This window comes from Protopterus annectens, chromosome 2.part0 (assembly GCF_019279795.1).
Source record: "Protopterus annectens isolate FY-2018-M chromosome 2.part0, PAN1.0, whole genome shotgun sequence".
Lineage (NCBI taxonomy): Eukaryota > Metazoa > Chordata > Ceratodontiformes > Protopteridae > Protopterus > Protopterus annectens.
The window spans coordinates 1,896,104,695-1,896,128,968 of record NC_056728.1 but is presented as its reverse complement, the minus strand read 5'-3'; the positions used below and the strand labels follow the sequence as shown (position 1 = coordinate 1,896,128,968).

General features: G+C 36.8%; 1 protein-coding gene across 1 annotated transcript in view; it reads left to right on the top strand.

Annotated features, from left to right (window-relative positions):
- The window catches only part of LINGO2 (leucine rich repeat and Ig domain containing 2), a 6,800,733-nt gene that overhangs the window by 1,761,808 nt on the left and 5,014,651 nt on the right, over positions 1–24,274 (top strand). The window contains exon 6 of the mRNA XM_044061897.1: positions 2,508–2,594. The gene's annotated coding sequence lies outside the window, so the exon portion shown is untranslated. The remainder of the gene's footprint in view (positions 1–2,507; positions 2,595–24,274) is intronic.

The window sequence follows — 24,274 nt, the reverse complement described above, 5'->3', positions numbered from 1 at the left end:
TACCCCATGCCTAGGACAGACGAGACCCTAGAGCAACTGGATCGGGCTAAGTATCTTACAATCACTGATCTTACCAAGGGTTACTGGGAGGTGCCCTTGACTCACAATGTGAGAGAGAGGTCAGCCTTTGTGACTCCGTTTGGCTTGTATGAGATCACAAAGATGCCCTTTGGGATGCAAAATGCCCCAGCAACTTTACAGAGGCTGGTAGATCATATCCTAGCAGGAGAGTTTGCCCTTGCTCACCTAGATGGTATTGCCATCTACAGCCATTCCTGGCAAGAGCACCTTCAACATGTCAGGGAGGTGCTGGGCAGACTACAGAGGGCAGGGTTGACCATTAAGCCAAGCAAATGTCAGGTGGGTATGGCAGAGGTCACCTACCTGGGACATAGAGTGGGGAGTGGTAAGATCAGGCCAGAACCTGCCAAAGTAGAAGCCATTCAGGCATGGCCTGCATGTGTTACCAAAAAACAGGGCATTTTTAGGGACAGCAGGGTACTACAGAAGGTTCACCCCCAGTTATAGTACCATAGCTGCTCCCCTCCCAGACCTGACAAGGAAGAACAGAGCCAGCCAGCAAAATGCCAAGTTGCTAAGATGGAGCCTACGGTTGCAGGCATATGATGTGTCAGTGCAGCACCACAGTGGGATTAGCAATGCCAATGCAGATGGGCTCTCAAGACAGGGAATGGGTTAAGGTATACTCAGATAGTCCTAACCCTCTCAAGCAATGTTTCTCAAGGGTTACTTGAAAAACTAGCTTGAGTTCTCCGGGGGGGGGGTGTGAAGATAGGTGAAGGCTGCCAGCCTAGCAGATAGAATTTTGTAGATAATTCTGTCATTTGTAAATATTAATGTAAGCCACAGGCATGTTCTCTTAAATGTGAAAAAAACTGCATTGAATATTGAATTACAAAAATGTGAAAACAGTGCACCCTTCTTTAAGAAAGCTAAGTCAACCGTGTTATGACTGTCTTTGATGTCAATATTTGGAGCCTATATAGCTGGATGAAGGAATTCTGCCTATTGTTTTGAGACCAGAGTTAATTGTTAGAATTTGCATGTATAAATTCTTTGATTGTTTGGCTTCCTGAACAGCTGCAAGATCAAGGGCTATTAACCTCTGAGAATCTGTTAGCCTGGGAACCAGAAATAAATGATGTAATCTGAAATAAATCAGTGATACTGTGTTATCAATTTAACAACAGAAAGAATGAAAGCGTTAGAGCATTTGTCTTGAGAACATCCAACATCACCAGCACTCTCTGTAGCTAGATGTAAGTAGGATTTAAGAGCTGTGTTTCTCTTAGATATAGCTAGGAAATAGAAAGATTAGACTAGTTTGTTTTTCTGTGATGCCACCACTTTTGCTACTGTATTATTTTAACTATTTCTCTGTGATCACTGAACTCTTGATTAGCACTGTGTAGTAAGAAGTTTTGTCTTGTATTTTTATTATTTATTATTAAATATTTTTAAACCTTTCAACTGTGGCTGTTTTGTGTAGAGATAATTTAAGCTCTAAGAGTACATTGCATGTATATAGTGATACTGTACCAAGTCACTCCAAATAAGTCTTGACTGTTAGGTTGAACTTACCATTCAGATAATAATATTGCACATTAATAATTGGACACCTTTTAAGTGCCTTTGAGTAGCTGATAAATATTAGCTGGGTGGTGGCTGTAATTTCAACCGTATAGTCTGGGAAAAAGGGGCACAGCTGGAGAACCTGTGCCAGCCTTCTCCAGGAGTGTCTGTGTAGTTGTATAAACTCTTATCTCAAAATGTATCTGTGTCAGCCACTTGGGCAGGGACATGAAGCACTGGTTGGACAGAGAGGGTGCTGGAGGTTTTAGCTTGCCCACTATTTGAGATCTGGACCCTAAAGCTCTGCCAGTGGGGAGTCTTATTGGGGACCTGGAGAGAAGGGGAGAAACCAACCGCAGACTGACTGTGATCTCTGTGAGCTCTTAAGGGAGATTGTACTTCACTGTGTGTGTATATATTATCCTTTCCCTATATGGACACCCCTCACTGGTGTTAGTGGTGAGGATTGAAGCTCCTTGATTGCTGGGCCAGTGCACGGACATCACATTCATTTCCCTCTCCCTGCTAAAGCTTTAATAAATCCTGTTAATACTGCTGGATCTGAAGAAGTGTTGTAATTAATGAAAATGCTCATCATGATTACCTTAATAATGATCTGAAAAAGGATTCTTCTTTGCTGTGGAGTTTTCTTTTAAACTGGAGCAGAGGAAGCTTGTATTTTCCATTCAGAATTGAATATCTGGTCATTTTCTTTCTTCTGAACTGCTACCATCTGGCACAGGACCTGGTGGCACACCTTGGGGAAGGGATAGACAGAGGCAGAGTTAAAGAGTAGGTAACTAGTTGCCAGTCTATGCATTGAGGTTTAGCAGGTTAAAGTGGCATAATGACAGGAAAGAAATAAAAGTTATACATCCCAGGTCTTACATAATCTGATCTCTTTACTTGAACAGGTGAAGCAACCAAGAAAAGCCTAAGAGCTTCGTCCATTTTACCAGGCTAGAGGAGTGCAAGGTGATTCGTGCAAATCAAAGGTACAGGTAGGTGAAGAAATAAATTTGTTGACTATGATAATTTTGTAAAATTCGATGGTTAAAAGAATATACAAATGTTATAAAAGTGAATAAAGATTTCTTACTAGATGACCTATTAAGCGGCTGGTGGCCTAGCATGTGGTGATTGAGTAATAATTGCCTTTGTAATAAGTAAGCTTATTCAAGAATGTCTATTTTCAACTCATTGCCTTTAAAGGAGCTCTTGAAATTTTGCTATAACTTTCAATGGGCAGAGCCTAAGTTTTTTGATGCAATCATATTGTGTCCTTACATTTTAAGCAAATGTTTATATCTGTAGAACCATAGGGTTTACTAAAAAAAGTGTAACTGTCAAGCTCTTCAGCGCAAACTATTTATAGTGGTCGTATTCTTTAGATTCTTGATCTTAAACTGGAATTTATAAGTCATAGTTAATACTGCAACTATTACTTTTATAATATTTTGTAAACAACTTACAATATCTCAGCAACTATTCAAATTACACGCATACTGCCAGCAACCCTTTGTTTATCTAGCTGACATCTTTCATATGAGGCTAAGCAGTTCTGTCTGTGGTACATGGTTTTTAAGATATTTAGAAAAAGTCATGAAATTTATGACAATATAATTAAATATTGTAATAACAATGATTAATATCTCCTTACCTGCACTAGACATAGGATAAATATCAATACATTGTTATTTGCCATTATGCATGCTTTAAGATGGATTTTTTTAATAATTTCTATGTAGCATAGTTTTGGGATTATTAATGTCTTTATGAACAAGCAAATTTGATGCCTGGAGGTGTCAGCAGGATGTTTGGGATTAATGAACATGAGAGGCAGCAGAAAGGGCTCATGCTAAAGTTACATCAGGTATGTATATGTTTCTTTCTGGACATTTCTGCTTATGGTACAGCTGTTACAAGCAGCAGAATTTTAAAAAAGCGTGAAATGTAAATAAAAAAGGCTGTATGACTGAGTTTCATTGTACAGTGAATATTGAGTATGTTCTGCTTTGCAGAACATGTGGCTGGGAAGCACACTGTGACACCTTATTGTGGTTATGTAGTACTAAAGTGCAGTGGTATAGTTAGAGTAGGGAGAGAGGGGTGCAAAGTGTTGGGGGTTCAGTCAGTTAATCCAGATACTTCTTTAATTCCTTAATATAATACTGGATTTTAAAAAATTGTATTGCATTTGCAGTCACTCCTGAGCAGTGTAGTGCTCTGTTTGTGGTCTCTAAACTGTAGCAACTGCTGGCTACATTGTAACCAGCAGTTTTCTACAGTTCAAAAGAAATTAAATCTGTTTTTTTTGTTTAAACTAAAACCTGAGTGCTGAAGCTCTTTGTGCAGTCAGTGTGTAAACTGTAGCAACTGTTTGCTGTATTTCTAGTAAATGGTTGCTACGGTTTTAAAAAAAAGGAGAATGATTTTTAACTAAAAACTAAAAGTAATCCTCTATTATTCACCCCCCAAAAAATTACCCCACTCATCAAGAATTAATTCTCTGTCCATTCCCAGAACAATACTATCATAGAAGTTGTTTGTAGCACCAAACTATTAGGTGTCATCAATGAGCAAAACCGTACTTTCGACCTTCATATACACAGCAACATTAAAAAAAAGCACATCAAAAACTGGGTTACCTGTATAGACACAACTATTTATTTAACCTCACTGCAAAAAGCTCTAGCCTTATCCTTTCTACTAGCAATCCTATTATATGGTGTCCCTATCATCACCAATATCCGGTCCTCTCTGAAAACCAAACAACTCATGTTACAGAAAGGTTGCCAAATTTGCAACAAATGCAAAATTCTCAGCATACCACTCCATCTTTATAACGACTAAATTGGCATGAACTACCACATTATCTCACCAACCTACAGTTAACTACTGCACATAAAATTATATATAAACCATCAGTTTGCCCTTCTCTTTCCTCATTACTCTGTTTGTATCACCCAAACAGACCACTCAGATCTGAAAACAAAACACTGCTCAAAGTAGAAAAATCAAATCTCTCAGCTGGTCAAATGCTCTATTCTTTTTCTGTCTCTAAACTTTGGGACACCTCCCATCTTCATTCACTTCCATCTGTAATCCTTCTCTATTTAAGAAGTCCCTTAGACAACATATCTCCTCTGACTGGCTATGCTTGTGCCAAAATAACTCTCTCTCTAAACATTGCTCCTCCTTCTTTTACCTACTTCTGTCTGTCTTGCTGGTGAGCCAACTAACTCTCTCTACAACTGAATCCCGCTTTCCATACCTGTTTTTCTTTACTCCAGTCCATCTTCTGTCTATGTCTCATCTACATAACTAACCATTGGAGTCATCACTCTACCTTGACAACATTCTCTACTCACGCCCAAAATCTCTAACAGCATTTATCACAAAACTGATATCCCATTAGTATAAACCCTCAGCAATCTATAATCTCTAAACTGACTTTCTATGTGCATAATATAAAAGGGTATTATGTATATAAATAATCTGAACCTTTTGCTCATACTATCTCCAATCTTGTTACTGTTTAATACCTGTTAGCTCTGGTATGTGTTTCTATTTGTATCTTCTTGTTAACTGTATGTGGAGCTTTTCTCCCCAGACCTTCACTGAAAATGAGATCATCTAGGCCCAGTGGATCTTCCCAGTAAACAAATGCAATAAATAAGTAAAATAAATAAATATGAGTGCTGTAGTGCTCAAGTGCAGGCAGGGTATAAATTGTAGCAAAAGTTTCCAACATTTGTTGCAGGCAGTATGCTACAGTTTAAAAAGGAGATTTTTTTTTTTAAGTAAAGCAAGAGAGCTGCATTGCTCCAGGCAAGCAGGGTATGTTGAAGGAAGGTTGGGGGCAAGGACACAGAAACAAGACTTGAATGGCTAGAGCAGAAGGGGAGTGTCATGTCAGGTATCTAATCACCTGGTTTGTGTGCCCGTAAAACATCTTGTTCTTTTTTATTGGGGGGGGGGCTGTTGATCTAACTGTAATAAGCTGATTGCTTATCAATTGGCTTATTACAGGGAGTGAAGTGCATTTATTTATTTTTTGCTCTTTACTTGAAGAGCTGAAGGGGTGGGCCCAGGGTGCAGGTTGAACCAGCTACTCTTCTGCTAAAGCCTATTAAATTAAAGCATATGAGATTTAAAATAGAGGAGGTGTGATGTACATGGCCAAAGTTTAAAGTTATACTGTTTAAACATGCTCTTTTACAAGCTACACACATTATTGTGATGGACACGAATGTGAATAATGCTATGGTGATATTTTGTAATAGTCGAAATTCCACTGGTAATATTTCTAGGTGATTTAAGAGGTGAAAAGTTCATTGTTGGGATATAAATCACACTTGATATTTTGTACACAGAGTTAAATCATTGTTTTCTGTGGGGTCTCTGGCAGTCATGTGACCACCGTTTGTCAATAATTAATACCTTGTTAGTTAAGAAATTGTAGGGGGGAGTATGCTGAGATTTTAGACTTGGATGCTGATAGAGTATAGAGAACAGATGATGCTGATATTACAGGGTCCAGGAACCTGATAGCAGCTCTTTCAGGTCCAGACAAGCACAGGCCAGTCATGCTCCAAGGAGGGCTTGGAAGAACTGGGATTTCAGGAAGGGTTTCCACTGCTGGCAAAACCCTCTCTTCATGGGAGAAAATTATAAGAATTTAAAACCAGCAAAATACCGGGAAGTGATAGCATGATAGCTCTTAGACAAAAAGATTTACAAGCAGTAGGTAGAGACACAGACCCATTTGATATTCTTCTTTTCCTGCCTACAAGCTATCTGCTTTGGATTTAGTCACTAACAAAAAACAGGGAATTCAGATAGATTCATTACTTGTCATTGACCGAATGAGCATCTGTGAATAATCACACAGACAAACTAAAATAAAGACCAAATGAACATCAAAGGAAGATGAGATGAAATTGATCAAAACACTAAAAGACTACTGGCCAGCTAAACAAGATATTGAAATTGTCATTTGCGCTTATTACACATGCAAAGTTTTCATTAATAAAGCCATGCCCATGGCTAATGTGTGTAACGTGTTAGAGGTACATCACAACTCTTTAGTAGAAATGGGAAATGGAAGCTCAGGATTGCAAGTCAGTACATTATATGGATGGATTACAAATAGTGGTAGAAGGCAGAAAAGCCAAGAAATCAGGGATCCAGCTGCTTCAGATAAGGTGTGACCCTACAGGGGTGCAATTTGTGTAGGATAAAATAGAGTAACCTGAGAAAACTCTGACGTTCCTTGGAGATAGACACTGATGTTCTCTCATATTCATTCAGGTTGTCAATCAACAGGCTTCAGAAAATGTACACCAGGGTCATATAGGGCTGCAGTGCAAGAGCAAAACAACACTGGGTGATGCCACAGCATTGTTATGGCTGCTTTACTTTGTTTGAAGCTCATTTTAATGGTGCATGAAAAAGGCATTATCATGATAGAGTGAACAGTTAAGATTTGTAGCGTGGACTCAGTTTTTGCAACATTATGATATGATTTCCTTTTGGCAAAAAGATTAAATCAACAGTAGAGAGATAAATTTTTTTACATAGACCTGCATCCATATCAACTAGAATGTACTTGAATCAGCACTGGTTTGCAAGTTATTGGCAAATGAGATGGGACAACGTGGTTTGTAAGGATATCAATTTTCTGGAAACAATGTCCAGCTTGTCAGATTTGGTGGAATGTAACAGGGTGCTCGTAAAGAACAGATATCCATTAATTGTGCCAGCCAAGCATTAGTTTTGCATTAAAGAACCAAAACTTCCAGAGCAAACAGTGTCTCTTAAGATGTTTACTATTGCAGTCCTTGAAGATGTATTTGCTCTTTGCGGCATGCTGTTACCAAGGTCAGTTTAATGAGACGGCTAATATTATCACCCTTTTCTAGGTGCTGAGATTTTATTCTTTAGCTCCAAGAGTAAATCTGAAGCCAGCAGAGATATTAAAGAAGGTACAGAAATTTAGCACAGATATGCAGGTTGATTGATGAGAGAGTTGGAGAGCCATAGTATCAGTTAAGTTTAATGTTTGACTTGTATAGCATATACCTTCTCCGGACAGACCCCTGTCTGAGAGCTTGATTTAGAGGTATTTAGACTACATGTGGAGGTTCATCAAAATGACAGTATTAAGGTTTGCCCTTCAGGCCCAAGGAGCTCCTGACATTAATTAGCACTGAATACTTAGCAGGTTGTTAAAGGGTGGGGGAGGGGGAACTTGTATGCAAGGTCGATTAATGGCAACAGCTGAGTAAGCATTTACTGCCTGTTGTCACCAAAGTCTAGCATGAGGTCAGGACAAATTATAGATCTTAAGTGACGTGAATGATGCTGACATTCATACTATGGAGCTCATAGGTTAGTGAGTTATTAGACAATGAGAGTGGTACAGTGGCCAGCAATTAACCTGGGATAGGTATTAATTATGGACTAGAGGGATTTATGTTTGTTGAAGACATCAAAGACTGTCCAGTATAGCATGGTGTAGCATAAGCTGCTTATTTCATGCAAGGTCATCTGGTATGCCCAATCAGTTGACTGATAAACCTTTAAGCCATTAATTTACCAGATTATAAAAATGAGACAATAGTTAAGTTTCCACATGACAAGGAAATATGAGCAAGACTATTTGAAAGTTTACTGAAAAGTGATCTGCAAACCCAGGGTATCAATAGGACTCACTTAACCCCACTTTCGTTCAGCATTATGTGAACATTTGACTTGTTGAAGAACAGTGCATCAAGACAGGCAATTAATTGGACAAATTGGTTTCCACAGGACAATTGATTTGGCTATATTCAATGGAGAAAGAAAGAAAGAAAGAAAGAAAGAAAGAAAGAAAGAAAGAAAGGATGAAAGAAAGAAAGAAAGAAAGAAAGAAAGAAAGAAAGAAAGAAAAAGAATGGGGGAATCTGGAAACTTCACTGTAGGAAAAGGCTATGGCAAGATGATAGGGTCAAATAATTTAGCAAGGGACAGCTGGTAGAATCAGTTGTTAGTGTGCAATGTATATTCAAATGTGAATAACAGATTTTCCTTGCTATTTTTCAGAGGCTGTATCTCATAGGACATTTGTCTCTGTTTTGGACAGAGGAAGGGGCAACAGTGTGCCTCAGTGGTAGGCATCTGGGGCTCAATACCAGAAGCTGGAATGTTTATTGAAAGGAATGGAAAGGCATGACCTGGCCACAACTTCATTCACTTGTGAGCAACATCATTAAACAATTTGGCAACCAAATATAACTGCCTTGCATTTGAGAGAAAATTACCATTGCTGCATTCCAAAAAGGGAACTATTTCTCTGACGGAAAAAGACATACATATCTCTCATTAAGAAAAGATGCCCAAGAAACGCGATAGTATGGACAGCTATTATTGGCAGATTTGTACAGAGACAAGCTCTTAACTGGAAAACAATGGAGATTGTGGAAATTTATTAATCATAAAATGGTAAAAGTAGTGTCAGGGCTGGGAGTCTTGGTTCCAGAATATACAGATTTTGACAAACAGGACTCATTTAGCAAATATGGGATTCAGTTGGGATTCATGCAGATAGTTTTATTTAACTTTCAGTGAATTACAATTCCCCAAAAGATGCTTGAAGAAAGCCACTTTCTGCAAGCACTGAAGTTTTTTTATTTCAGGGTTTTAAACTTCTGTAACCCCATGTAGAGGGATACTCCTCCAATCCATGTAATTATATATACCTACTTTGCAGTCACACACCAGTAGGATAAAGAGGAAATTTCATTAGCAGTGAAATATCTCTCAGTGAGTTAGCATCATAGAAGCAGCACCTCTGTTGATCCACTGCCACTTTTTTCTGCACATGAGCAGTACTGGCTAGGTCTTGTTAATGCAAAGTTCAAGTCACTGTTGCAGAACTTACTATCAAAGCCAGGTACAGGCTTTAAGGGTTACTAATGGAATAGAGCTCATAGGTCATATTTGAGGAAGGTACCATGCAAACCCCAAAAGAGCCAGAAAAAATGAAGGGGAAGGGACCCACAGTGGGATGGGGATAAGAGGTGATAAAACTACAATTCAAACAATACAGTCTAATGGGCAGGAAGAAACCCCTCTTGAAATAAGGGATTAAAAGGTCTACAGTCGGGATGGTGTTTCACAGAATAAGGGATGAGACATGCAGCATGACCTCACCTGTAATGGAAACTGAAAGCTATAAACCAAGAGTAATATATGGAGGTCAGAAAGAATAACAAAGGAAAATGGAGGATTCTATACTGTTGCCTTGGGATTGGAACTTTAGCAAGGACAGCAGGTTATAACTACATCGCAGAGTTCCAGATTGGTACGGTCTCTAGTACTCAACCAAACTGGGCAGTAGAGAGGTGCTGTCACGGCATTGTGAGGGCTTTATGCCCTTGGCCACAAGACAGGACCTCTTTGAATCAGGCTTATTACTAAGGAAGGCCTTCGCTTTAGAAGGCAGTAAACTGCTGGAATGTCTTTGGATGCAGTCATCTGATTGTACACTACTAATAAACATGTTAAGTGAAATGTGTCAGCTGAAATAAAATATGAAACTGAGAAGTATGAACATTGATACATGTGACAAGAATGCTCATACACATGCAATAAAACATGGAAAAATGACACAAATGTGTTTACTGCCTTTGTGGGGTTAAGGGGAAGTGAGAAGACAAAAGATATTTGGAAACATACCTCCTTTTCTTTAAGGCCATACTGACTGGCCTGTTGTAAGGCAGCCAGGAGAAGCAGGATGAAGCTGCAGGTACATGCTTGTGAATCTATGACAAGAGGGGTGAGATTATTTTCACACAGCATGGTAACAAAGGGATTATGGCAGGAAGGGGCAGTGAGACAGCAGAGGTTATATATATCAGGCCTTAGGTAACCTGACCTGTTTGTTTCAAGAGATAAAGCAAACAAGCCCTTTGTTCCTTCTTATACTTTCTGGCTGTTTGGAGGTGGGGAGATCTTCTGTTTGGAATGAGAAGTCAAATTAAGTTATGAGATAGTGTGGAAGTTTACAGGGTAAGACAAAGTGGGGGTGGGCAAGCAGTATCATCTCTATAAAGGTAGCAGAGAGAGGGAAGAAGCCTCTGCTGATATGTGAGTGCATACAAAATCTGGAACTAAGAGGATATTTCATGGAACAAGTGGTGAGGCAAGCAACACGGCCTCTCTTGTGGAGAAAATCAAGGATATAGATTTGATGAGTATCTATAAATCAGCGAGCATTAAACATGGCAAAAACAAGCAAATCTAGCTAATTTACACAGTTCTACATTGACTGAGTAAGGCACAACAGTTGGGGATTAACCAAACTTGATAACATACAGGAGTTGCCATGACACAGCAAGGGGAAATCTAACCCTTGGTCCCATGGCAAGGCTCCATCTCTGATCAGTTGGTATGGGAGATAATAGGATTTTAGGCAGTAAACTGCAGTAATGTCCATGGGTGCTTTAGTCTTATGATAAACAAGGCATGCAAAGTGAAATAAAATGTGAAAGCGATTGAAAAGTGTAAAACATAAACTATTACACATAAATATGTAGTAAAGCTTTGCTGAAATAGCAGAAGGGTGTGACTAACCTTTGTGTGGGTGACAGAAGTGAAAGGATAAATATGCATTTTTTAAGAGATGTGGTAAAGCATTGCGAACAAAGCCGTTCTACTGCTGAACATTTTCTTAACTTCATAATGGCATGCCTGAAGGGTTTCTGCCATAGTTTTGTGTTAAATTGAAATACATGAAAGCAATGTGGATGTAAAGCTCTAGTTGGAAAAGGAAGTAAAAATGTTAATGCTGACATTTCAACACTTGAACCCAAAGAATTGAATAATGATTGAAATGTTGGGCACTGATGAAATCAATTACTTATTAGTTAGTGAATACAATACATGATTTTATTTTTCAAATATTCCATTTGTAAGCTTGTTATACCTTGGAAAGTCTGGAAGAGTTGAGGAAATACGTGTTTTTTAAAAAAAATCTTTATAGCTGTCACTTTGCTGTTTAATTTATTTGATAAATATGGATTCATTGGGGGTTAGTCTGAGATACATCAAATTTCCTGTAAGGCAAATTTAGGGAAAGTAATTTGCATGAAGATTATAAACTGAACTGATAATTTTGTAACATAATATATTTCATGCATGTTACAAATCAGACATCAGTATACTCTATTTATCCACTTCTCCATTTCATAATAATTGAGATTACTGTTAAACATGTCATTTAAATGGGAGGCAATAGCTGCATAAATTGTCTTCTGCATGAAATATTTACTTACCTAGATTTTAAGAAATGGACTGTTTAGCACATTTATTTTTATTTGATAGTGTGGGGTAATTTTATGGTATTATTATTATTATTATTATTATTATTATTATTATAATACTCATTTATTTAAGGGATGTATTAAGATGCTGATGTAATGAGCATACTTCATTTGTTTGAGTACCCACTGATTGCAGACCTCAGTCTTGCAGCCAGGTGTTTGCTGCCCAGGCTACTCACATTGGCGTCCACTCAGACACATATGTGTTTGAGAAGGATAAGTACAATGGCCAGGGAAGTTAGTGTGAGTGAGTGGGAGTGCAGTGGTCAGGGCAGTTAGTGTAAGTGAGTGGGAGTGCAGTGGTCAGGAAGTTAGTGTGAGTGACTGGGAGTGCAGTGGTCAGGTCAGTTAGTGTGAGTGAGTGGGAGTGCAGTGGTCAGGGAAGTTAATGTGAGTGAGTGGGAGTGCAGTGACCAGGGTAGTTAGTGTGAGTGAGTGGGAGTGCAGTGGTCAGGGCAGTTAGATTGAGTGAGTGGGAGTGCAGTGACCAGGGAAGTTAGTTTGAGTGACTGGGAGTGCAGTGGTTAGGGAAGTTAGTGTGAGTGAGTGGGAGGGCAGTGACCAGGAAAGTTAGTATGAGTGAGTGGGTGTGCTTAGTTTGGCCAAGCAAATAAGTGGGAGATTTAAGGTTAGGATTAGGGATCAAGGCTTGAGATAAGTGCTAGTCAGTAAGTGAACCATGGGCTAATAATCTGCAAGCACCAGAAACAGTCTCTAGATTAATCTTAGTTACTGTAGATCAGGACTAGATTTTGTTTGCTCTGTGGTTTATTGCAATTGATGTTTATTTTATTTTCTATTATTTTTGTTTCCTTCGTTTAATTTTAGTAGTGGTAAATTTAATTTTATCAATTCTGATTTAAGTGGACATTGTTTTTTTTTGGGGGGGGGAGTAATCTGTGTTTATTTTGTATGTGCAGTGTATGAGGTAATTTCCTTTTTTTTTTTTTTTTCAATAATCATTTTTATTGTTTTGCCAAACCATTATACATTTCACACACTATTTACATTATGTACAATATTGCTTCCAATGTTTTAGTTCCATTTTGAATTTCCCTATAATACATTAAGAATAAATATCATTTTAACCAAGTACAGGAAATTAAAATCACAAAAAATTAAACATAAAAGCATCTACAATAGACAATTACAAACCAACTCAAGCCAATAATTTGTATTATTTCTACATTTTCTATCTAATCCAAGAATGTGTTGGTACACATACAGAATGTCCTGACGGAAAGTGGATAGGGACCGCTACGCCAAAATAATATTAAAGATTTGTTCCCAAATTTTTATGCTGTTTATACTTTTCTTATTATTTCTAATTAACAATTTGTGCGCTAATATATGCTTAATCGCTAACAGCCTGAAATTTTTCCACGACACCTGTGCTGGGTTCAACCAATTTGTGGCTATATATAATTTCATTAGTAAACTAATATTCATAATTACAATCTTTTTGTTTTGTCCAAATTCTCCGTGGAATATGTAAAATCAGAAATTCCCAGGAGAGTGTTGAGTTTGGTAACCCATTTTTGTAGTTGTAACTTTAAAGAATTCCATAATTTATAAATGCACTTGCAACTCCAGAACATGTGTAACAGGTCTGCTGTCTGATCTATACACTGTGGACATGTAGGTGACTTTTTGAATCAAATTTATGAAGTGTAAGATGGGTATAATATGCATTGTTAAATATCATCAATTGAGTAAAGACCAGTTTTTGAAGTGATACGGATTTTAATGTTAAGTTAAACGCCTCTACTATTTTACTGTCATCTAGGGATGGCAATTTCTCTCCAGTATTTGGATAACAGAATATGATTATTATATTTTCTCTCTTTTGTCATTTTATACGCTGAGGATATATATTTTCTATCTTGTTGCAATGCTTCCCACAGCTGACCTGAAATAACTAGTTCCTCTTTTTATTTCAAAACTGGTAAAATAATTTATGGCCAAATCTTTTAACTGCCTCATTATAATTAAGTAAGAGATGGGAAGATTCATCTCTTTTAAGATATCATGTACCGCTACTCCTAGGAAGGGGTATAAATCCCTTACAGTTAATTCCTTAATAAATGGATATTTCTTTAAGTCTATCAGTTGATTACCAATAGTTATATTAGGATTTCCATCAAACGGTTGAAACATCATCATATATTTTAAAAGGTTCAAGGAGGCAAACAGAGTTTGAGTCGCCACTGCCCATACCTTGATGTGTTCCATTAACTCATATTTACTCAATGTTTTATATTCAAAAATGGTACAGCTTTAACATTAATTCTCTTCCCTTTTATATGTTTATAATTTAGCAGTACCCATTTGGGTATCCATTTTCTATTTTCGCTATCCAAGTAAGACACCCTTAAAATCCTATTGGCCTGAATCACTGTATAATACCTCTCAAAATCTGGTAAATCCAACCCCCCCCTCGTTTTAGGAGCCATCAGTTTTTCATAGGATATTCTCGTTTTTCTGGGTTCCCACAAAAATTTCCCCAGTCCTATCTGAAATTGCTTGAAAAAGGATTTCGTGATTTTAAGTTGTGCTGCTCTAAAAATATATAGCATTCTGGGAGAACGTTCATTTTATTATCGCTGCTCTTGCCATCATCGGTAGCTTCAACTTACTCCATCTTTTCAAATCCATTGTTATTCGGTCTCCAGTTGCCTTAATATTGTTGATAAAAAATTCTCTATTTTCAGTTGAAAAGTCAATCCCCAAATATTTTATTCTTTCTTCTGTCCTTATTCGTCCTATCAATGGTAGCATTGAAAAAGGTGTAGGTGTCTTTAGAGGGAATATTTTGGTTTTTTTAAAATTTAGTTTGTAATTAGCAATTTTCTCAAAGGTTTGTATTGCTGTTAGAATTTTTAATGTATCTGACACCGGTGTGGTACTGTATATATTTAAATCATCTGCAAAAGCAGCCATCCTAACATTTATCCCAAGAAGTACAGGAGAATTATAAAAAACTTTTTGTTTCATATGAAGAAATAAAGGTTCTAAATACAGATTAAACAGTATGGGAGACAATGGGCACCCCTGTCGAGTTCCATTTTTAATTTGAATCCTTTTGGAACATTCATGATTTATATATAAACTAGTGTATGCATTCTTGTATAAATTTCTTAACATAGAAATAAAAAGCTGAGGTATATTGAAATATGATAATGTTTCAAATAAATAAGCCAAATTAACTCTATCGAATGCTTTTTGAGCATCAATTATTAAAGCATATATGTTCATATTTTTATACTTTGCATAAGATATTAAAGTATGAAGAGTTAATGTATTGTCTGTAGTCTGTCTCCCATCTATAAACCCCGCCTGTTCTTCTGATATTATCAAGTTTATTATTTTTTTAATCTACTAGCTAGAATAGATGTCATGATTTTCATATCAATATTCAACAATGATATGGGCCTATAATTGTCTGGATTTTGGGATCACTATTCTCTTTCAATAACAGAATTGTTCTTGAGGCATTAAAATGAAGATCATTGCTGCCATTCAAATGATATAGTTAAAGGTCTGTGAAAGTACGGTGCTCAGAATCCCACTAAAAGATTTATAAAATTCAGAGGTCATACCATCTGGTCCTGGGGCTTTATGTGGCTTTAGCTTCTTAATTGCCTCTAGAACTTCATCAACTGTAATCAATGCAGTCAATTCTCCTGAGAATCCTCGTCAATCTTGGGAAAATTAATTTTCTGTAAGAACTCTTTCCTCTCTTCATCATGCCCATGAGTTTGTTGCTCACCATATATCTGATTAAAAATTGATTCAAAAATCTTCATGACATCTGACTTATCAGTATATAACGTATTATTATGATTTATTTCGTAATTAATCGTGTCGATTTAGTCTGATTAATAATGCGGGCTAATGCTTTCGAGGGAGTTTGAATGTGATTTGCATATTTAACTAAACTTCTTTGTTCGTACAGTGTCAATTTTCTGTTATGCATAAGAAACAGCTCTTTCTGGCATCTTAACAACTCAGTTTCTGTTTGCTCAGTGTAGTTACTCATCAGCTCCTGGTCCAATAATTGTACTTTAGTTTCCAGATCCAGTTGTTCTTTATTTAGGAGTTTCTTATAATAAGTGGCTTTCTGAATAAATAATCCTCTTAACAAAGTTTTAGTTGTAGCCCATTCTATATCTAATGGATGTTCATTACGGGGTATATTGTATACTAATTGTTTAAGTATCTCCTTAACTTCCTTTACTATATCTTCTTTGGTTAATAGGTATGGGTTTAAGGACCAATTATATCCACCATAATTTTTAGTATTCAAAATATCGGTCTTTAAAGTTAAAGTTATTTTAGAATGGTCTGAGAGCTGTCTAGCTTGATTAGAAACCCTAGGGTCAAGTGAAATGAACACTTCTGGAATTAAAAAATCAATTCTTGACCACATTTTATGGCAGCTAGAATAGAAAGTAAAGTTTTCTGCCTTTGCTTGTATGTGTTTGTGTTTAAAAGGGTCATATAGTTTGAAATCCGTTCTCAGTTCTTTCAACGCTACCATTGCCTGCTTATTAAAAGCAGTCGAAGCTCCCAACTTATCAGTTTTAGAATCTTGGTAAGCATTCCAATCCCCCCCATCACTATGTAACAGTTGTTATATGACTGTAGAATAGAGTAAATTGAAGCTATATAATGATGTTGGTTCACATTTGGGGCATAAACACATAAAAGTACTATCGGCTTATCGAAATTTTCAGTTTTGAGAACCACCAAACACCATCTGCCGTCTTTATCTATTTTGTCCTCCAAAATTTCTCCTTGAAACTGATTCTTGATTATAATTGCCACCCCAGCACTATTCGTAGTCCCTTCCGCCTTTACAACCTTCCTAATCCATTTCTTGTCCTTCATTGTTTCCCATTGGTCATTAGTCAAATGTGTTTCTTGTAATAGAATAAAACCTGCTTTTGATTTAAAAACAAATGCAGAAACAGCTTTCTTTTTCATGTTCTGGAGTCCTTTAACATTCCAGGAATCTATTATCCACATTCTAAACTATGAATTGATGAATAATGGTATCTATTTTTGTTTTCCACCTTAAATTGACAAATGTTGGTATTACGTGAATTTTTGGAAGCAAACAGCCATCCCATCCCTACCCAGTGCCTATCCACTATTCCTCCGGACCAGGATGAACATAGGTTTTTCACATTGGATAACATTCTCCAAGTAGCTAAACTACTAATTCTATTAACTAACAATAAAATAGCATGCAAAAAACCTACACCAACTATATCTACGTCTACAAAGTCTAACCCAGACATTCCCTACTAAACACCACACTCAAGTAACTACAGCTCTGAACATTTCCTAATATTCATGTAAACTAATTGTACCTGACATGTCAAATAATTCACTTTTAACAAACTTTAAATACAGCAATAATATGTTAGCATTATAATTACTTGTTCCAAAACCTTTTAACTAACAGTTCACCTAATAAGCACACAGTTGTTATACATTTGTTTAAAACAAGCCATTATTTAGGTCAGCTATTTATCTTCAAAACATTCCTACAATATTGCATTTAATTTTTATAGATCATTACAGTTAGACATCACCTATATTACACAACTTCTACTACTGTTTGCTAATTATACTATATGTATATATATATATTTTTTTTTTCTTTTTTCTGTTCTCCCCTTCCCCAAACTGAACACAGTTAAAAGATACTTATTTATTCACTTATTTACTCACTAAATAAAACACAGTAAGTTACAAAAACAAGCCTGCAAAGGAGAGAAAAAAAAAAAGAAAAGAGAAAATAACAACACAAAAAATAGACTGCATTACCTGGATTTACCACTAAGCCATAGACTCGTATACAGCAACAGCCAAACCATACATTTTTGTCAATACAAGACACATTTTACCTTATTGATCGTTTCTCAGTCATTTTAGCTCCAAAAAAGTCCCAAAAAGTTTCATTTTGATTTACAGCAGCTCTTCTTGCTTCCCAGCAGTTGCAGCAGTCCAGGCAGTTCAATTTTCGAATTTTGGCCGCGACGGGGGAACCAATTCGCGAACGGACCTCTCAGCTGTATCACACTCAAAACGGTCCCCCTGCTTCCTTTACCTTGTTTCCTGCTTCCTCGTGGGTCAGGAGCGCTCGTAGAAGCCATAAAACTTCGTGGAATCTTCGTGTTTCAGCTAGGAAGACGAGATTAAAAGATAAAACGGAGAATTACCAGGCCTGCTGAAGAATGAAGAACACACAAAGGATTTTGAAGCCTCGGATTCTCGTAAATGCAGTCTCCCATTCATTCTAATGCAGGAAAAAGCCAGGATGTACTGTTCAATTTTCAGACGGTGGCAGAGCCTTAAACAGCTTCAAAAAGGTAGGTCTGGCTTCTTTTTTTGTATTTACAGTGTATTTAATGCCATCAAGAGTAAAGATTAAACTGTTAGGATATTTCATTTGAAATCTAATGTTTTTGTCAATTAGAAACTTACAGTATGGAGCCAGCATTTGTCTAGACTGTCTTATTTGTGCTGGTAGATCCTGTGTTATAGAAACGTTATAACTTTGCCACATTATAGATCCTCCAGATTTTTTTATGGTTAGAAGTATTTTATTCACATCCTGGAAGTTTAATATTTTGACATACACAGGTCTTGGTGTATTTGAAGCTTGGGAATTCCTGTAAGCTCTATGTGCTCTTTCTATGACAATTTGCTGAACATCCACAGAGTCCTTAAGTAATGTTTCAAATATTTGTATGATAGAAGTGTTCAGCTCATTATATTGGATTGATTCTGGGATCCCTCTGATGATTATGTTGTTACGCCTTGATCTTGCTTCCAGGTCCAGAATTTTGTTTTGCATCATTTGTATATCAGCCTCTTGTGATTCAGATCTTTTAGTGAGCAATGCTATATTGTCTTCATTTGCTGCTATTCTGGTTTCTGCTTTCTCCATTCTTGTTAGAACTGACACGCCTCACTAAATGTTTGTGTTTGGGATGTTAGGTCTTGTAATGCATCTTGTATAGGCAACAATGCAGACTTAATTTCTTCCATCGTAACCTGTTGATCAGATTTCGCTGATGCCCCTGTTTTTGCAGTTTCTTGCTGTCTGAATGTTTTCTGTCTCTTAAATATGGATTCCTTCTCTGGAGACTGTAATGCTGACAGTTTAGTTTTAGTAGTTGTAGTGTCCATATTTTTATCTTCTTTTGACATTTTGAAATGCTGCAGATAGAGATGATTACCAAGTAAAAGTTTCAGTAATGTGGTAATTCAGTCCTTTGTTTGTTGCTCTGTTCAGAATCAACCAAGCAATCAGTTCCAATCCCGTTGTCACCAAGTATTTTTTTTCAACTTTTTTTCCTCGATAAGATCGCTGACTTCTAGTAGATTATTAATTGCTGTCAATTAGTTGATTAACTCCAAATGTACATCCGCAGAGGTGATTTTTGTTTCTGGTCTTTGGAGAGCTGAAGTACTGCAGTGCTTATAGAATGGCGGCCATCTTTGTCCTCCGTGTATGAGGTAATTTCCTAATTTAGTATAAAGGGGTGAAATTTGCTTAAATGATGACATAGCAGAGTCCTGGGAAAAGCTTTATGACAGATACAGTGGCTTCAGTTGCTAGGAGAAACAGGTTGGATAGTGGCATAAAATTCCAGTAATGTCAGGTAACCATTTATATGATGATTATCCAACAGTGTCTCTTGTTAGGCTAAAGATGTGCATAAGGACCTGCTATGTCTCTCAAAACTATACAATTTTAAATGGAAATCTTTCTCTGCAACTGCATGAAACAATAGTCAGAGAAGACTAATATTCCAACATTCACCGAAGTACAAAAAAGATCTCCACATAGGCAACGAATGCTGTACTGTGTTTTTGCTACTATAGCATGCAAGTAGAGATATAACATTTTTCTTTTGCTGAAAGTAAGAGCATCTGTAAGCCTCATGTAGGGACTTCACTTGCACATGATTAGCAATTTTGTATTCTCAAACTGACATTTCTGTATCACAGAGAAAAAACAGCAACAGATAGCATAAAACTGACTAATCTTTCTTAACGATGCTATAATTTTTAGAAAAACACTTCAAGTAGTCAGACATCACTCCTTCACAGAATGAGCAAAATCTCACGAACACTAACATCCTTAAGTAATAGACCTTGAGGAAATATGAATCAAGTACAGTAGAGAGTCGATATATCTGAACATCGATTATCCGAAACGTCAGTTATCCAAACATAGCCTTTCAAAATTTTCAGGCATGAAAAATCATAAAGTCTGAATATGTAAACATATTTACTTGTGCGTGTTTTTTGATCTTGTAGCATGCTTGTGTGTGAAAAATATTTTTTAATGTCCATTGGAATTGCTGAATGGTTGAAAAGTATATTCCCTGAGTGCAGAAAAATCAAGATTTTAGAATTTTTTTATCCAGTTCAATGTATGTTCGATTATCTGAACAATTTGATTATCTGAACTACCCCAGGTCCCAATTAGCTCAGATAATCGACTCTCTACTGTAAACTAGTATCCAGTAGTTGATTAACTTTACATCCTTCATTCTCTCAATACTCTTTTCTTAAATGTTAATTTTTTGGTGAAAAGTATAATTTTTTTTCTCCTGTATAGTAAACATTTGGTTTTATTTTCATTTGGAGAAATGTACTGAGCACTGTGCAGCTGACAGACTATTGTTGCTGAATGTCACAATACCGATACTTTAGAAGATGTGTAAACACCGTTAGTGTTTCTGCAAAGTCTGAAGCACTATGAGCACGTGTTTGTTTTTTGTTTTGTTTTTGTTTTTTTTTACTTATTTCCACAGTACATGCATCCTCATCCCATACACACATTTTTGCACTTAAAAACATACATTTCAGATGTTTGACTGGCCATTTTATCCACATTTGATGAAAGTAAGTAAAACAAAGAAACAAACAATTAAATTAAACACAAGTTATTTGTACTTCGCATTTACCAGAAACTCTAAGCATACCCATCCCCTTTCACATTGCTCCATTTTGTATGAAATTTTGAGGGCTGCACTGTAAAACTTAGAATGTTAGACACTGAAAGGATAAAACTTTCATCTGTAGGGATTTTCTGTGTGGAGTATGTACAAGCTCCCTCCAATGTGGCGGAGTCATCTCAATTTATATATGCAAACCACATGATTTATCAAATGTAAAAAAGTGAGAAATTCACCAAAATAAAGGAACGGCTGCCAACGCACTCTTAAAAATTGGAACAGCAGTGATTCCATATGGAAAACAACAATCCAAATTTTGTTTCTCAGTGTTTTATGATTCAGGCACTTAATGCTTCAGCAATTTGATCTCATTTGCCTGTAGATATATCAATCATGACCATAAAAAACAGCTGTCTCTAAAGTTGCAGGCTTATGAGTCCCTTGCCAAAATAGTCTAAGTCCTATAGATGACCAAGCAATCAGCATGCTGAGGTATAAGTGCTGAAAAGTTACTAAATCTCTGAGAATTCTGTGTAGCAGTCTACACTTAGGGATTCACACCTGTGTTACCACCACCTAAATGAATAAAAAGAACAGGTGAGTGTCCTAATTCAGGTACAAGCTGATGTTGTGTTGTCAACATCTGATCCCAGATCATGACACCAATGCCTTTCTAAATTGTATTCCAAGAATGAGGATCCAAACTCAAACTTGAACCGACTCATCAATCTTTTATTTAACACAGACTTCTTAAAAACTGAAGGTGATTAACTCATACTTATTTTGGCATGTTTCTTATGTTGGATTACTATACTGAGGTACTTGCATTACCACTGTTCTTTAGGTTTTATTTTACATATGGAAATGTATGTTGCTTTGCATTTGATATTATTTCAACTTTTAGATTTTTAAAAAGATGCCCATGAAATGGACATTTGCTCAGATTATATCTCAGACTGTTCCCAATTCTCTAGGTAAGAAATTGAAAGACAATGAAAATAATGCCAGTAAAACCGTTTGTGATGGGGGGGGGGGACAGATCTCCAAACCCACTAGCACAAGCTGGAGAAAACAAAATGTTCACACAAATGGCTCATCTAGGATTTCCCATCCCAAACTGACCTACTAAAAAGAGGCCAACGGATGAAAACCATACTCTTATCTAGGAGGCTGCTTACTTCATCTTTTTATTATTGTTTTTATTTAATTCAGGTTTGCCACCCAAATGAGTGCCTCAAATTTTCCCAGTGCAAAAACTCCAGTAAAGTTAACCATGACAGGTCACAGCTATTGCCCTGCCATCCTTAGAAAGTCATAACATAATGATACTTATATTATTGTGCCTACTCCAAATAATGAAGACTAGGGTGAATTGATTGACCCATCCAAAGTCCTTTACACCAACCATTCATTGGCAAAACACAAATACTTCCCTAAAACCCAGATAGGAAGAAAAAACAGAACAGTCCTCAAAATTCAGAGCAGCCAAAAGAAAATTATTAAGAGGCAACCACTAACAGCATACCAAAGAGAACAACCCAGACACCCAAGCATTCTGTCACAGCATTATAGGAAATTGAAGGACTGAAACAGCAACAAAATGGTCCACAAACAAATCAAAGTCCTCACAGCCAAGAAACACCAAACTCATGGTAAGACAAACTATGAAGGCTTGAGCTGACAAGGTATGTACCACAGACAGAAACGTAACCAGAGGATAAAAACATTTGCTGAACAAATAAGCTGCTTAAACTATATAACTTAAATGTTAAATATGGCAAAATACAGTAATGATACTTAACTCCTGGTTATTGCAGTACTTACTTCATGCTTGTAAGGTAGGATTATACAGACTGACTACTCAGCCATGAATCATTTATATCATAAAATAACCACATTAGCTTTCCTCCTGGTCACAGACGAGTAGAACTACTAGCCCACTAAAAAGGTGGTGTAATCCTGCTAACCAAAACACTAGTACAGACAGATCCTTGAAGCCTGTCTCAGGCATCTCAGACTCTGAGCACAGTGTGTATAACCCTGTACTGCATGCGTCATATCAATACCATGGGAGTTTTATGACCTACCACTCTTGTAAGAAGTTAACTATTTACCTGTCACCATTTCATGGAAAAAAATTACTTCCTCACATCTTGTCCCTTCAGTTCACATATCATGAATCCTTTACCTTCTGCTCTGCTTCTTAATTATTCTTTCACATTGTTATGACCTGTTGAATTGTAAGGCCCATGGTCCTGACAAACTGACTTCACTGTTTAGCTTGTTTTCATTTCCTAAGCATGTTGTGCACCAGTCAGTTACACAATGTACCATGATGATGGGCTATGTACTTTATGTAATGTTTACATTCATTCCTGAGTACCATCTATACTGCACTTTTGGGGCAGATTAACTGTGGTTCTCCACAATACTTATGCTGTTAGTAGAAGGAATGCAGGCCATTAAAAGGACAACTAATAAAACAAACAGATAGATAGATGGATGGATAGATAGTGTTCCTTTTTAAAATTTCTTTTGCATAGATGCATTTGTAGGATTAAGTATAGATTCTGTGTCTGAACAGGAAGTACTTGAACCCCTGGACCTGATGAAAGCAGGATATGATATATGTGATTATGAAGGAAAAAATAATCGGATATTAAGAAAGTGAAATGAGTTTGCAGTACTTGGATGTATCATGTATTTGAAGGTGCTGGAAATGTTAATAACACTACGATTAACAAATTAAGACTACCTTTTATACCTGCTGACAATGCAGATAGTAAGTTAATTCAGGAATGTATTACTAGAAAGTGTTACATATCATGACAAATCCAGAAATAAAGGCATCAATAGTGGAAGTCTAAATCAAATTTTACAGAAATGTGCAGAAACTGTAACCAGATAAAAACTCCAGCTACTGAATGTTTACAGTCACTGGGGGCATTTTTGCCACTCGAGACTATACAGCTTGAACACAAGAGTGTGACTATATGTTTCTATTTCATTTTGTGAACACTTATATGCTGTAAACCTTGACGTGAAGTTTATAGACAAGAGTTACTGTGTAATGAGATGTTTGCGCATTTGGTAGTTTGAAGAGATCTCATTTCTTTTTTACTCTCAAATATAAACAGGAAATGAGGTTTGGAAGAAACCATTTTGTCCTGGGACATCTTCAAGTGGGGTTAGATTAGCAGGAATTAAGAGAATAATGGGAGGATAGGGTTAAGTGGGATGGAGGGATGTTTAGGAGGAAATGAGGTAAGGTTAGGGAGGGGCTTAGAGGGTTTTGTCAAGTGTAACTGAGGGAGGAGTCACATTTTTGGC